The sequence below is a fragment of the Tachypleus tridentatus genome, chromosome 1, assembly GCF_004210375.1.
Source record: "Tachypleus tridentatus isolate NWPU-2018 chromosome 1, ASM421037v1, whole genome shotgun sequence".
Lineage (NCBI taxonomy): Eukaryota > Metazoa > Arthropoda > Merostomata > Xiphosura > Limulidae > Tachypleus > Tachypleus tridentatus.
Genome location: NC_134825.1, coordinates 141,613,386 through 141,630,089, shown reverse-complemented (window position 1 = coordinate 141,630,089; position 16,704 = coordinate 141,613,386). Strand labels below are relative to the sequence as shown.

At 33.1% G+C, this 16,704-nt stretch overlaps 1 long non-coding RNA gene across 4 annotated transcripts in view; it reads left to right on the top strand.

The window, feature by feature from the left end:
* LOC143225764 (uncharacterized) overlaps positions 1 to 16,704 on the top strand; it is a 52,681-nt gene that overhangs the window by 7,468 nt on the left and 28,509 nt on the right. For all 4 annotated transcript variants that reach the window (XR_013014067.1, XR_013014066.1, XR_013014065.1 and 1 more), the window contains exons 3-4: positions 4,965 to 5,002; positions 15,548 to 15,793. This is a non-coding gene — a long non-coding RNA (uncharacterized LOC143225764). The remainder of the gene's footprint in view (positions 1 to 4,964; positions 5,003 to 15,547; positions 15,794 to 16,704) is intronic.

The window sequence follows — 16,704 nt, the reverse complement described above, 5'->3', positions numbered from 1 at the left end:
GTACATATATTTAGACTGCTGGCCATATTTAAATAAAGACTTCCTTTATTATATTGATATATTTGATGGTAAATGCTCTTACCTTATTACATGTTATTTTCCAAATGATATTTCACAGGTTTGTAAAGGTGGAACAGTTTAAGATGATGTAATGTGAGAAATGGTTTATATCTTTTTACCCATTTTGCTTTTAATTCAAATTTTTTTTTTTCTCAAGACTTCTCAAGCTTTATTGGGTTTTGAACTGTTTGAATGACATTACAGACACATTAGCTTTTTCCAGGAATTTATAGATCTGTTCTCTGGACTTCAACTTTGTATACAGTGGGTTAACAGTGGGGTTAAAAGAACTTGTATGTTGTTAACTTTTACTGACACCTTTATTATCACCACAGTGGATATAATCTACTCTTGTATCTATCTATACACTTAGTTATAAGACTCGAGTAACCTTGATGGTCATAATAAAAGAAAAATATAGTCATACAACCATAGTTTTAAATCATATATGAATTATTTTGCTTTATACATTGTGAAAGCCAGCTGAAATTCAGTCATTTTTACATAGCAAATAGACTTTCATAAATAAAGTATTGTAATCTATGACTTGATTGTGATGTGAACTGCACGAAACCAAGTATTGTAATTTATAGAATGTGTCAGTGATGTTTTTATGTACAATCCATATTTTGTGTACATGTATGTATGTGTGTGTGTGAACAGAGGGAATTGTTGAAAGTTTTAGTGAATTAGCTAAGATATAAAGAAACAAGTTTAAAAGTTTATTAGACATTGTAAACAGTTGACTATATCTACAAGGTATCAATTCATCTTTATCATATTGAGGTTTTGAATGAGTTACAGAAATTCATTTCCATGGTCAGCCTAGAGTTTCGACAGTCATGGTGGGCACAGCACAGGTAGCCCATTGTATAGGTTTTTGCTTATCAACAAACAAACAACATTTCAGGACAAAAATAATCATTAATTCAACAAGTATTTGTAAGAACATATTTTCTCACATAAGATGAGAACAGGATATATATTTGTATCTGAGATTAACATAGAGTTTATTTCAATCTGTTTGAACAAGTTTGATGTTATTTGTTTCAGGAATAGATTGTCTTTAGCATAGAAAGCACACTATTAATTTTTTATTGCTTGCAAATTTAACATATTTCTACAAAATTATAAACATGGGATTTTTTAAAAATGTTTGTCTTTAATAGGTAGTTGTTGTTTTTTATAAGTTTCTCAGTGTGTTATTTAACCAGAACTCTTTGAACATTTGATAGAGATCTGTGTTTTATGGTAACAAAAGTAAAAGACAAAGATTAATGGACCTTAAAAGAAGTCACATAAATAAAAGATTATAACAATTTTATTACTAAAATGTAAACTGTTCAGGTTTGTTTCTGGAAAAATTACTTACTCTGCCAGCAAAACATCCATGTTAAAATTTGTATAAATGAGCCCAAAACATTTGTTAATAAAACCAAGTTAAAGTCAAGAGCTGTAAAATATTCACATCTATCCCAAACAACCACTGAACTCAGAATTGCTACCCAGAGCTGCTGTCTTTTTAACTTTTGAATGTTAAGGATACAAGAAATGTTCATAAAATTCACTCCGTGAAACTTGTATTATGTATTGATGGATAAAGGTATTGAAGTGTTATTAAAAACACATGGTTTCTAAATTAAATATATGTGGTGTTTTCTCTCCTTAACCAATTTAAAACCCAACTGAAATTCCCAAATTAGGATCATAAAATGTAGAATATTTTTCACATACACATTTGTGCAGTTTTTCTGTTAATATTTTCTCTGCTACAAGGCACTAGTTGAACAAACCAATATTTTCCATAATTTCTAGAAATGTACAGCAGTTAATTAACTTTGTCAATATAAATATTTCCAAACTAATAACAATGTATATAATGCTTGAAACAAGTAAGTCAGTCACGACTATTAATATAACACAATAATTGATTTGAATTATTTAATATTAAAGTTGAATAATTTTAAAATCCCAGACATTAACAGAGTAGGTCAAAAATTATTTCCATTTAATTCTCTTTGAATTATCAGACCTAATATGTGTAATGGTTAGTTACAGCACAATGACTGAAGAGTAACGAATGGGTTCTTGATATTTAAGTGATACTAAAAGCCCAGTGAGATTTTGAATGGAATTAAACGTTGTATGATTTAAAAATAAACACAACTATAAGTATTCCAAGTTCATTTTTCTTTGTGCTTACAAATGGGAAATGCAAGAAGTTTAAATGTGTGCTGTCTTTTATATTGTATACACATTGGTAATTAATATTTTGTACAACAGTGCTTACATGTTTCCTTTCTGTTGATACTTGATTAGCAGCTGTGCAGTGTAGATTAAATATTTCTTGTAACATAAAATAAGAAGGTACTTTTTCCTCTAACGTGAATGTATGGTTCCATTGATCAATAGAGTAATTAATGAATAGGTAATTAAAGATTCAATCATGATGTCTGTGATGATCACGTATTTGTTTCCAACAGAGTTTTCTTTGCAAAACATCTTCATCCAAAATTGTCATATCCAAAGTACATGTATCCCTACAAGCTTATGATCATCTATTTAGTATACAAGGATGACCTGTTTCCCAATGTCCATTTCAACATTCTGATTGCACAGACATCCATCGATGCTCTGTCCAGCAAATTTACTAATACATCTTTGTATAGAATATCGTTATTTCTTTCATTCTCTAACTGCTTGGGGCACTTGACAGTTGTACAAGAGCTATGACTAGAAATTTCATCTTAGTAAATCTGTACCCTGTTGACCTCATTTCCAGGTGGATAGTATTTGATTGTGTTGCCTGCAACATCTGAACTTCTTGTGCTACTGAACTTTATGTTCATGAGTTGACGCATATTACAAAATACTATAGTGATTCTTAATGCAGCTATGGTAAGACTGGTTTCAGGTCTCTTTCTAGATGTCCTGGTACCCCATGTTTATCCATATTTGTTATTGTCCAATGCTATTAAATATGTTGGCTATCCTCATCTTGGAAGCTTTTAGTCCCTGATCTGAAGACCATTTTATAATCTTAATGTATGAATACTTTGCATCTGAAAATTCTGTTGCATACTTTTCCATGAAACAATCAGTTTTCAGTAACATCACACTACCTGTGAAATGCCCTTCACTTTAACTTTATATTGGCTGTGGTTGCCATGGGACTTGTTGCTTTGCATATTCAAGATTAGTTTAAAATAAAACACTTAACCTTGTACTTTAAATACAGTTTATGCTATTTACAGCTATATATACATGTTATATATATCAAGTGAGAACTAAGGTGAACTAATTCTTTTGCTATATGATCTTATCAAAATGTTTTAGTTAGGAAGGTGTCAAACGATAGAGCAGTGAGTGACTGTTGACCTCCCATCATCATGGGATAATTTCAGTTTCTGTAAGATGCTAACATTTCTTATGATAACATAAACTGGTACACAATCCAGTAAAATCTTGTATACCTTGTTAATTTTCAGTCCATTAATATGTTAAAACATTATAACAATAAGGTATCTAAGGTAGTAAATCTTAACTGAAACTCTGTAAAAATACATTCATTCTTAATGTACTAGTGGTGGTTGTCAGAACACAGTGTTGTTATAAGAGAACAATGTATCTCTTGTTTTTAAATGTAATAATCGAATTTTAATTAAATCTGGGCAATTAATATAATTCATCAACATAATAATCAAAGTTATGATTAAATTGGTTATTATCACAAAAATAGTCAACTAATTTAAATTGGTGTTTCAGTTATTACTGGTTTCCATTGTACCACCTATCCAAGTAATCAAATTACTAACATTATGGTTTCTAATTATAATTTTTGATCAATTTAAAACTATTCAGCTTGATCAGTTAGTGTTGTGACTTGCATAAATAATTAATTAATGAAGATTACTTTTTGTTTATTACTATTTCAATTATTCCATGAAGATAATTGATTAGTAGATTGTAATCAGTTAATGATTTTGAGGATTAATTGATTATCTAACTCCACTAAGCTCCCAGCTCTATTTTTAATGTTCATTGAGTTTAATTGCTTGTATTTTCAGCCTATTTCAGAAATAGGCTAAAAGTTTGGCCTTTAACTGTGGAGAGAAGTGTTATTTGTTTATTTTATCACACACAATTTAGCTTTAGTCTGTGAGTGTATTTTATTATTTGGCAACACATCATCTCATTCAGAAATCCAAAAAAGACATGACCTACAATTTACAAGTAGCCAAGACTCACCAACATTATTAAGGAAGAGCAGATGCAGCTAATGGTAGTGGAGCAAACCCAACAGATCCAAATAGGAGAGCAGGAAATTCTTCATAAAGAAAGAGTTTTATTCTACAGTGCAACGTCCTACCGAGGCTGTAAAATTTAGATTATAGAAATTAGCTTAAGCCAGCAAGTGGGTTGTTTTTACATATGGATGGTAGCTGTCACACTGTATTAATATTTCTGGAAAGTTAGGATATAAATGTATATTTGTTGTTTTATAATACAATTTGGTGTAGTAACATCTATAGATTAAGGTGAGAATTCTTTTCTCTGAAACTTTTCCTTATGCTTAAAATTGTCGTCCTTTTTTTTTTTTTTATAAGATCAACCATCTTGTAAAAATACTTGATTTATTATGATGTGTGTAGATTTGACTCACTAAAACATTCATTTTATATAGCATTAAAAATTACTGTTATTTTTTACATTTTTGTGTATGAAGCAGTGAAGGATATTGGATTTATGTATTAAGAATTTGTATTTATTTAAGTTAGACCTTTACAGAAGTTCATAAGAAATAATGTGAAAAACAAATGAGTGTCTAGCCAGTTGATAAGATTTTATTATTCTATTTAGTGAGTTGTTTAATCTATATGTTCAAATTTAGTTTGTTTCTCTAGAAACTGTTATTTCGGAGGCAGAGGCACAAGTAATTGAAGTAAGTATTAACTCAGTGTTTATTGCCAAAACAAATTTATTTTTTAACATTTGTGAAAGAAAGTTCATTATAAATATTCTTTTAATATAATTGTTTCTGGTAGCAGATATTTAGGAAGATCCTGAGAGGGAGATACCCCCTCACATATACAAACTTTATTTGTCAGAAATAAATTAAGTTCTCAAACATTTACATGGATCCACTTTATGTGTTTTATCGTGAAAGCAAGTCCCAGAATACACGTTTGTCCACTAAATCAAATCAGCTATGTGTATGTAGTGCATGCAGATATTATCAAATGAATTCTACAGGGCTTGGTGGGTGGGTGTCTTTGATTGGTATTTTGTTTGTTACATATCAGTCATATAAATCTATGGTTGTGCAAGATCTTTGTCGAAATATGTTGATGTATATAAACTTACCAGGTACTTTCTAAATAGTTTCTCAGGTAAAAGTTTGTAATATTTAGAGTAACATTGAACCAGCATTCAATAGAAATGTTATAAAGTAAAATCATCTCTTGAAAGTTTGGGTCCATAAACATTAACCTTTATTTACCCAGTATCTTCTGGCTTCAGTCTGTTGGACATCCAATGGGTCTTGACCCATCACCAAATTTTAGAATGTTTGCCACTAATTAATTCTTTTAGCTTTTCTTCAGTATTTTTATTGTCAATATCTCAGATAAGTTTAAACACAACATATGCTCTTTACCAGGGGAAATAAATGTTATGTTATCAGAACTCAGTGTTCCTGAATTATACACTGTAATAATAATAATAATAATAATATACAAAAAACAGTTGCACAAATAACATGCAAGTTCCTGAAAACACAAGAACACGAAGGAAATGCTTTGAAGGAAAATAAGTTAGTGATGGTTTCACCTAGAATTTTACTTAACACCAGTGGAGAGTTCTTCGGTAGTGTATTGCATAATGAAAAAAAAAACTGCTACGAATGGCAGAACAAATACTAAGTTTTTCTTACACAAAACATCAGAAATTATTTCATCACATGTCACAGATTTAGTGTAAAGTTAAAATAACTTGGACAAACAACTGTTGTATAACATTTTTTGTTTGATTGTATGCAAAAATATATAGCTGATGCTCATTAACTGATCAACCCATTTCATATTAATCTGTTCTGATGAGATACATTAGAGAGTAACTGTATGTATTTTCATGTTACAACACTGGGCATAAAGAGTTAATGAAACACAATAGATAAAACTTCTAAGTTTCAAATAAGATACATGAAATATACCCAGCAGTAAGTAACTGGGTGAATTATACTGTTTGTGCTTATTTGTGCTTTTTATCTGTCTTTGAAACTTTTTCTAATTTGGTTTCATGCAACCAATAAAGTCATTGAACTATAAACAGGTTTATGAATTGTTTAGAAAATAGTCAAGAACACCTTTCTTAATTGTAACTAAACAAATGAATTATTACATTTGAATTTGAACTAAAGTGTAACACTAGTTTTATTGATCTATATACATAGGTTGAGTGAATTATATTAACTGTGTTATTACATGCTTGGTCAAATAAGCCAAGTTTATAACCCCAAATTGACTTTTCTGGCTTTCGTGTTAACTTAAAACATTTTAAAACTTCCGTTCTAACATTTTGTAAATTCTGTACTAACTTCTAACACTTTGTAACTTCTGTACTAACTTGTAACTTCCTTACTAACTTATAATTTCCATTCCAACATTTAATGTGGTGAGGGGACCTCCCAGAGAAGGTTCTGTACTTTCAGTTTACCTCCTCTGAGATCTAAACATCCACCTGCGTGTTTGCCGTGCATGGTGACTTGTGAAGGGGAGGAGAGGATCCTGGTGGTTGAGGGGTCCAACTCCAACACAACTTTGGCCTTGAATTCCTGTAGATGGGTGGTCTTAGGGTGGGCCCCCAAGATCAATCGGCTAGTCCATTTGGTCCAGGGTCAACTGAGTGCCAGCGTAGGACATCCTCGACAGGTGTAGTGGACATTGTTTAATACTGGTGTTCAGGTATACTGCTCACGAAACCCTGGCGTCGCTACAGTGACCTTATATGACACTGTAGTGCGTCCTGTTATAGGGTTCCATGGTGGAAGAGGTCAGTGGGCACCAAAACATTCTTTTTTTATTATGGATACCCCTCAAATAAAAAAACAAACAAGCATGATAGCATAAAGAAAAATCCAACTACTGGCAAACGACTGGACATTGATGACTCTGTAGGTCAAACTCTAAACTTGAATCTGTCCTGAGATTTTTAATTATACATTTTTTAACTGAAATACCCTTAGGGCAGATGTCTCCATTTTTTTTATTCAGAAGGGCTTGCTGGCTTACCTAAATTGGCAAAAAAAATTACAGTCTGGGGACATTTTAGTGGAAAAAGCTTCATCACAACATTCCAAACTCCTCTTGAAGTCGAAGACGATCATTCTGCTTTGAATTCTTCCAGAGGAGTTACAGTTGAGAGGGATTTAAAGACTATTCCAGAGTGAGAGATCCTCACAGGTTTTACCAGCCAAGGTGTTACAGCAGTGCACCGAATTTTTACTCCTAGAGACAGGATTATGGAGCCGACAAATATTCTAATATTAAGATTTACAACAGTGCATCCTCCTACCACAATGAAGGCAGGATATCTGAATTGTAAGGTATGGCCTCATATTCCTAACCCTGTTAGATATTTCCACTGTCAACGATTTGGTCACTGGAAAACATCTTGTCATGTATCCTTAACATGTTCCCATTGTGCTGGTAAAGATCATGATGCTTTTAAATGACAACTAGAACTGCATTATGTTAACTGTAATGGTCCACATCCTTCCTATTTTACTTCTTGCCCTAAATTAAATGGGTGGAAGAGAAAGAAGTACAACGTCTCAAGACGGTTCATAATATTACTTGTCCAGAGGCTTGGAAATTACTATTCCCAATTCCATCACAGATTTATGCTGCTGTAATCCATTCCACTACTACAGTAGGAGTCTAGACAGATCTTTCCGTGCCTCCTACAGAATCCTTAACAGCATATCTTAATCTAGTACCTTCCAAAATCAACAAAGTTAATGAATCAGTATCTACTTCTATCTCTGTCCCTACCACATCTTTCAGTCATTGCCCAACTTCACCTTGTTCAAGCCCAGGTGTTTCCATGGGGTCTTCTTCTCTTGACACCCCAAAAATTAAACAACCCATTATTTCACGTCTTCAGTCACTGGAACGTATGTCTACAAACTCTGACCTGCCTACTCGATCCAGAGCAGGATCACTAGAGAGTGACCAACCCACATCTAGTAAAGTAAAAAAAGCACAGTTGCAAGCACAGTTTTTGTGTCTTGTTCTCCTCAAAAATAAAGACAAATGGCCACACTAATCCAATGGAACTGTAGAGGTTTCCAGTCAAATGTGAATGACATCAAGGATTTGATTGACTCTTATCATCTCAAATGTCTTTCTTCACAGGAAATATTTTTAAAACCTACTAATTCAGTCACAATTCGACAATACTCCTTGTACCAAAATGACAGATCATGTGTAGGAAAAAGACATGGGGAGTAGCTTTGCTGGTTGATCAACATGTGCCCACCCGGTCCTTGTCATTGAATATGCCCTTGGAGGCTGTAGCCTATCTCCTTGTGTTGTACCATCACTGTTTGCTCTCTATACCTTACCCTTAGAAAAAATTATCATCCCTCAGACCTTGATGCTCTTGTTAAGCAACTGCCAACCCCCTTTTTAATTTTGAGGGATCTAAATGGGCATAATCCCCTCTGGGGTGGTTCTAGTATTGATGTCGAAGGGTTGTGCTATAGAGCATATGCTCCTGAATCACAACCTGTCTCTATTCAATAGAGATGATCAGTCAATACTGGCTCTTACATTTATTGTCATGCACCCAGTCAGTCATTTACTGCTATAGATCTTTTTATCTACTCCCCTTCACTTTTCACTTGCTTTTCTTGGGGGGGTTGCCATCAATCCACAGGGTAGTGATCACTTTCCTATCATATTAAGAGAGATTGGCCGTGGTCAGTGCCACCTGACCCATGTGCTTCAGTGGAAGTTTAATCAGGCCAACTGGCCCTCTTTCACTGTTCTCTCAGAACTTGATCCTGCCATCTTATGTAAATCATCAATAGATGATTGTGTAGCAGCAGTAACTAACTGTATTGTCCAAGCAGCTGTTCAGTGCATCCCTAAAACCTGGACATCTTTCCAATGGCATCCCCGCTCCTGGTGGAATTCTGCTTGTTCTATACCACGAAAAGCTCAGAAACGTGCTTGAGATAAATTTCATAGATATCCCACGCTTACAAACTGCATTGCATTTCAGTAAGCCCATGCACAGGCTCGGCAAATTTACATCAAAGCCAGAAGGAATTTTGGATTAAATTTATCTCCAGCATTTCTTTAACCACCAATTCGAAAGTCGTATGGGACAAGATCTGGAAGGTGAGTGGATGGTATACTTCTGCCCCCCTCTCTATCTTAATATTCAATGGCCATGAAGTTGCTGATGCTCAAAGCATTGCCAATACTTTTGGTGAATGATTCTCTCATGTATCTAGCTCTTCAAACTCATCTCCTTCTTTCATAGGGATGATCAGTCGAAAAGGAAAGAGGCAAATGTTCAACTCGTCTTTTAATACTTCATCCAAACTGATGAAGTTGGGCCTGATGATATACATAATGAAATGTTATGCAACCTTTCTCCTGCCTCTCTTACTATTCTCCTGGCTGTATTTAACCGGATATGGCAGGAGAATGTCTTTCCTGATGCTTGGCACTAAGCTATTGTACTCCGTATTCTTAAACCTGGAAAGGATCCAAAGATTCCTTCAAATTACCGTTACATTGCTTTGACGAGTTGTCTCGGTAATAAGACCTTAGAGAGGATGATTAATGCTCGTCTTGTTTGGTTCCTTGGATCAAACAACCTTCTCTCACCCACTCAGTGTGGGTTCCGAAGGCAACACTTCATGATAGATCACTTAATTTGCCTTGAAACATCAATTAGAGAAGCCTTTTTAAAGTGACAACATCTTGTTTCTATTTTTTTGATTTACAGAAAGCTTATGATACAACATGGAGATATGGCATCTTGCGAGACCTTTACTCATACGGATTGTGTGGCTATTTGCCACTTTTTATTAAGCATTTTTTAATGAATTGCCAGTTCCAGGTCCATGTGTGCTTAACATTTTCCCTTTTTTTTCCCACAGGAACTTGGAATCCCTCAGGGCTGTGTTCTGAGTGTCAATTTTTATTATAAAGATCAATGCCATTAGTGAACAGCTACCCCCTACAGTTGCAAATGGTCTTTTCGTTGATGACTTTCACATTTCATGTCAGTCATCAAACATGAGGTTTATTGAGCAACAGCTACAAACTGCAATCAATCATATACTTACGTGGACCATAGCGAATGGTTTTCAACTTTCTCTCTCTAAAACTGTTTGTGTACATTTCTGCCATCAACAGGGTATTCATCCAGATCCAGAACTTCGTATTGGTGATGCTGAACTTCCTGTTATCCCTGAAGCAAAGTTCTTAGGTCTTATATTTGACTATAAATTAAACTTTATATCCCATATCAAGCAACTTTGTGTCAAATGTATAAGAGCACTGAACATCTTCCATGTTTTTTCTTCCACCTCTTGGGGAGCAAATCGATACTCCATGCTTAAAATTTATCTTACCCTTATCTGATCCAAACTTGACTATTGGTCTATGGTTTATGGTTCTGCTAGAACCTCAGCACTGAAAATGCTGGATCCTGTACACCATCAGGGGCTTTGGCTTTGCACTGGGGCCTTTCATATTTTTCCAGGCCAAAGTTTGTAAGTGGTGCCCCATGAACCCCCTCTGTATATTTGCCATTTGCAACTGTCTCTTATGTATGCTTCCAAACTTTGCTCTTTATCACAGCATCCTACTTGGAGTTGTGTTTTCCATTCTCAGTGGGCCACACTTTTCTATAATAGAAAATCTGCCATTGTTCCTTTTAGCCTTCTTATTAAGGCACAATCAGAAAAATTGGATATATCTTTGAATAGCATAGCAGTGTCAACAGTTTGGCCTCTTCCACCATGGCTAATTACTATCCCCAGCTGTGACCTATATTTGAGTCATCTGAGGAAGGCCAGTACTCCCAATTGGAAATATTGCTCTTTATTTGCTGAACATCTTTCAAACAATTCATCCATTCCCATATATATGGATGGTTAAAACCAGGTGACTCTGTAGGTTCTGCCATGGTTTGTTACAGTTTGGTTGTAGCACACAGAATCCCTTCTACAGTTTGTGTGTTCACTGCCAAATTGTATGCCATTTCTCTTGCCCTAAATCATATTAAAAGCATGCAATATACAAATTGTACAATCTACACTGATTCACTCAGCTGTCTATTGGCCCTGACATCTTTCCATGTCAGTTACCATCATATTCTTATCAATATCCAAAACAAACTGGTCCATCTCTCTCTATCATATATTTCTGTTCAGTTTTTTTTTGGATATCAGGTCATGTTGGTATTTGTGGGAATGAGCTAGCTGACAGAGTGATAAAGTCCATCTGTTCTGGCTCTATCACCACCATCCCTGTTCCATACATGGACTATAATCCAGTTATCAAAACCTGACTGTACACCAGTTGGAAGTCAACCTGGAGTGAGTAATGAAATAATAAGATATTTCAAATCAAGTTTTCTTTAGCATTTTGGCCATTCTGTTTCTGTAAAGATCGAAGGGAGGAAGTTTTGGTTAGGCTACGCATTGTTCACAGTTTCCTAACTTACCACTTCCTTTTATCTGGTATTGATGCACCAATGTGTGGTCTGTGTGGCACTTGGGTCACAATCGTACATATTTTATTATCGTGCCGTCGTTACAACCAAGAACGCTGACGCCATTTTAAACATATTTTTAAGGTAGGTTTGCCTTTTATATTAGTCAATATCATAGGTGATACTGGCTGTCTCACTCATGTTTTTACATTTTTAAAAGCCATTGGTCTTTTTAACTTAATTTAAGGTTTTTAGCATGATATCTTTAACACATTTTAATTTTATTTTGACCTGAACCCATGATTGGAAAGGCTAACTTGAGGTGACTGACAGCTAGTTTGAACCTAATGCTTCAGTCTTCCTGGCAGGTCTTAATTTTACATATTTTTACCTTAATTTCCATACACTGTTATAGTGTACTACATCTTGTTTGGCACAGATAACCAAGTAGCTTTGTGCCAATAAACATGAAATACCTACCTACCTATTAACGTTTTATAGCTTCCCTACTAACTTCTAACATTTTATAACTTTCATACTATTTTCTAACATTTTATAGCTTCTGTACTAACTTGTAACAGTTTATAACTTCGGTTCTAACTTGTAACATTTTATAACTTCGGTTCTAACTTGTAACATTTGCAACTTCCGTACTCACTCCTGGCATTTTGTAACTTTGTTCTAACTTCTAACATTTGATAACTTCTGCTCTAACATTTTATAACTTCAGTATCAACTTCTAACATTCTTTTTATCTTTAAGAACTCTTGCAAGCTTTCAATACTCATTAATAGTCATATAAAAAAATTTTTTAATGAAGTATTTTCACTGAACATTTCTCCACGAATATATTGCAAGCATTACAAGTTCTCATACTGTTAGACCAGATGATGCCACATAGCAAATCATTAGTTGAAATTTAAAAAAAACAAAACTTATTACAATCTTGAGAGTAAAGTTAGTTTTTAAAAAGTTTATTGTTACAATGTCTAAATCCCTTCGATATACATATTAAGTTTTGAAAACAGCAAAATAAACAAAGCAATTCAATGGGAGTTGCTCACCATCCTTCAATAAACAACCATTGATAAACCATAATTTTACTTTTATATTTTTATTTATTAGTTGTCTTTTTTTGTAGCATGAATTAGGTTAGATTGATTAAACTGTTTAGCAGTTGGTATCTGTCATTTATATTTTTAATATAATAAACCAGCTTCTGTTCTTTGGTCTTATGCAGTCTTTAAAGATGACACAAGCCATTTTTTGATTTTAAAAGCCATCCTCTGTAGCTTCCATCAGATTTAAATATATCAATGTAAGTCTGAAGCTTTATCCAACATAAGAATTGTCCCAATATTGTCAACTGTCTCATGAAACACTTGTTGTAAGGTAACTGTAACTCCTTTGATTCATTGACATCCAGTGAACATTGAGTTTGTATGTATTGTAGGGATTCTTTAAAATTTAATTTTAAAAGTCAATTTAATTGTGATGAAGTAGTAACTTTTCAGTGTTTCTATACCTCTTATTCTTGAAGAACAATGGTTTAACATATGTCAAGGTAAATTTAGACTTCTTTTGTTTTGTCAATGAAACTAACAAGATTTTCTATATTTTTGAAGAACAACTGACAATCATACATATCTGCTGGTATCTGATATTGTAAAATTAAACCATGTACTTAGTTTTTCTTGTTTTTTGTGTGTATCAGTTTATATATTTCTCATAATTTAATGTTGTTATGGTGCAAACACCTTGTCCAAGCTGACAAAGCATGATTTTGTAGTTAATTATACATATCATAAGACATCAGTATTAGGCCTACTGTATTTTAAACACTAAGTTCTTTACTTATTCCCTTCAGGTTTTTTTAAGAATAAAAAAATTGTATAATACAGTTTTAACTACACTATTATATGCTCTTCTTCATAAATTGTAAGGAACTGAATAAATAATGTAGTGTTCAAAAGTATAGTAGGCCTAAAACTACTGTATGAGTTGTACTTGTAATTAACCCTTTCAAACACACACCATAACTAGATTTCTCTGTATTTTGAGAATTATACAAATTTTTAATCATTGATAAAAATGAAAGATTTTAAATATGCACTTTATAATAACTTCATAGTATATGAGAACATAAGGTGTTTTTTGTGTTGCACTGATAATATATTAATGCTGTAAAAAATGCTGATTTAATCAGACTGTAGTTGAAATTCATATGATCACTATTTTAACTTTTATATAAATTTTGTTTGTTTTTGTAAATTGTTGTAGTGCTGTTTTCACTGTACATGTCTTTTTGTAAAATGTTGTAGTGCTGTTATCACTGTATGTCTTTTCAAATACTTGATAATTTGTAAAAGTTTTAACAGTACAGTTAATTGATTCACTTGTCTAGAATTGAAATCTGAGTTAGTGATTTCTTAAATCTCGAGAGGCTCTAGTACATGTGAAGAAATATAGTGTCAGCTTAATATACAGAAGTTAAATCTTCATCTAGTTCTATTATATGTTATTATATTATTAGCATATATTCATCAGATGAATAGTTTGGTTTCAAACTGATGTCAATTAAGTGAGATAATTTTATGAATTAAAGTTGTTATGATTGGACTTCTGTTATTTTGTAAAAGTTTTTTGCTTATGTCATCAATACTTGTTTCTTAATATTGCACCTTAACATTTTTTGTCCTCATAATATTCTAGTATAATTAACTTTGAGTCTTAATATTGAGTTCATAGATGTAAGCTTTTTTTAATTTAAACTTTTAGTATTCGTGGCTACACGTATTAATTTTTTACGGGTTCACGTTACAGTTTCTCTTACCAGAGATAACCCATTGGTAATACAAGTCAGTTTTAATATTGTGTAAAAACATTAAGTTATTTGTACTAACTAAAACTTTGATATAAATAGGATTTTTACTGAAATATGGAGTTGTACGTATATGTTATTTACACGCTTTCTGAACAATTAGCCCCTGTCAGTTTGGTGTTGATGGGTGATGACAGAGTCCTTTGTTACAGGTGCAAAATATTACACCTTTGTTAATTTAGTCAACTTTACTTACATTACTGTTTCCAGTTTTGGTTCAAGATTCAGCTTCATCTGTGTGGTGATGTTAATAATTAAGAAAAATAAACTTCAAAGGTCTTTAAAATGTGTTTATTAACCTTTGGAGCAGTTGTTAGATTATCAATGTTACATTTAGTTGTGGGTTGAGCATGCTGGGCTGTGAACCTGAGAGTTGACATCATATGTTCATGAAACCATACTCTGCATTTGGGGCTATGGGTGCATTATAATAGTAACAGTCAAATCCCAACTGCATGATCACTCTAGCCCAAGAGTTGATGATGGGTTCTCTGAACTAGCTCTAGCTGCCTTCTATCTATTTTGCAAGTTAAAATTAGGTACAAGTAATAGAGAGAGATAACCCTTACATAACTTTGCATTAGTATCCAAACAAACTTTATTCTGTTTAGTTAACTAAAATTTGATTCAATATTTTTCTGGCCTCAGATAATTTTGTAAGCTTTGTCTTCACAATACAAAAGATAAGGTTATTAAGCACAATCAAATGTGCTTCTCTAACAGTAAGAAGTCTTAGTTTCTGAACTGTATTATGTATTACTTTTGCCCTTAAGACACTTATTTGTCATGTATGTACTTTACTGTATAGACTAATGTGTTCTTAGTTTTCTGTGTAAAGTCTTAAATAAAACATTGTTTTCATCATTCTAGGATGCAAAGGAAAGACGATTGAAATCTGCATTTACCCAAGTGATGCTAGGAAGCAGGTCATTAATTATCTTGTATAGGTGTCATCACTAATAACAACATCCATTTAAACACACATACAACTTGCTTTAAAATTATACCTAAAGAATTAGTTGTGTCTTTAAGAAATCAGGTCACCATAACTGCTTCCTTCCTTCTGTATGTTTTTGTGTGTAGAAAATATAACAGATCATCACCCATGACAAAAAGGTATGTTAAAATTAGAAAAGAAATATTTATTTTAGATTTAAATTCATTTCTGTAATTATCTTTATTTTCTTCCATGTGTAAAATATTTCTAGTCTGAAGTAGTTATAGATATATTTACATGCTTGTACAGTCAACGAATAATTTATAATTTTACTCATATATTTGGATAGAGAATTATTAATGTTCCAATTTTTTTTGTTAACCTCCAGTTACCAACCTTTAGTAACTTTATAAATTTATTTAAGGAATCTTTAAAACTGTAATTAAGCACATGCATTGTTCAGATATAGATGACAATTTGATACCAGCTTTATGGTTTTAGCCTCATCTAATATTGTCTCTGTTTACAGTTGACTTGTTCGATAAATGTTGAAAGATATATTAAACATGTACTGTGTGTTTTAGTACACTATTATTCACATGTTTCATAGTATTTCAACTTTATTACTTTCTGTATTATTGAGATAAAGTCTTTCTTCTACTATTGGTTTGCAAGTAACTTTCCCTCACTTAGAAAATAGCAATGGAGATCTACTTCCAAAGTGTAACATGCAGTTTTTAATGCTACATAACAACAGTGCAGTTAACGTGTGTGTGGTTGTATACCAATATCAGGGTGAAAAACGTTTCCTGGGGAGTAAGAAGGAATGAAAGGTGATTTGAACTAATGAGTAAGGGGGCCCAGCATGGCCAGGTGGTTAAGGCACTCTACTCGTAGTCCAAGGGTCGTGGGTTTGAATCCCATCATGCCCTTTCAGCCGTGAGGGCATTATAATGTGACGGTCAATCCCACTATTTGTTGGTGATAGAGTAGTAAATTAAAAATTATTCAGAGAATCTTTATTGTGGTGTTGACATTCAAGTAGATTTTTGTTTAACTTAACAAGTAACACTGTTTAGCAGTATAACAG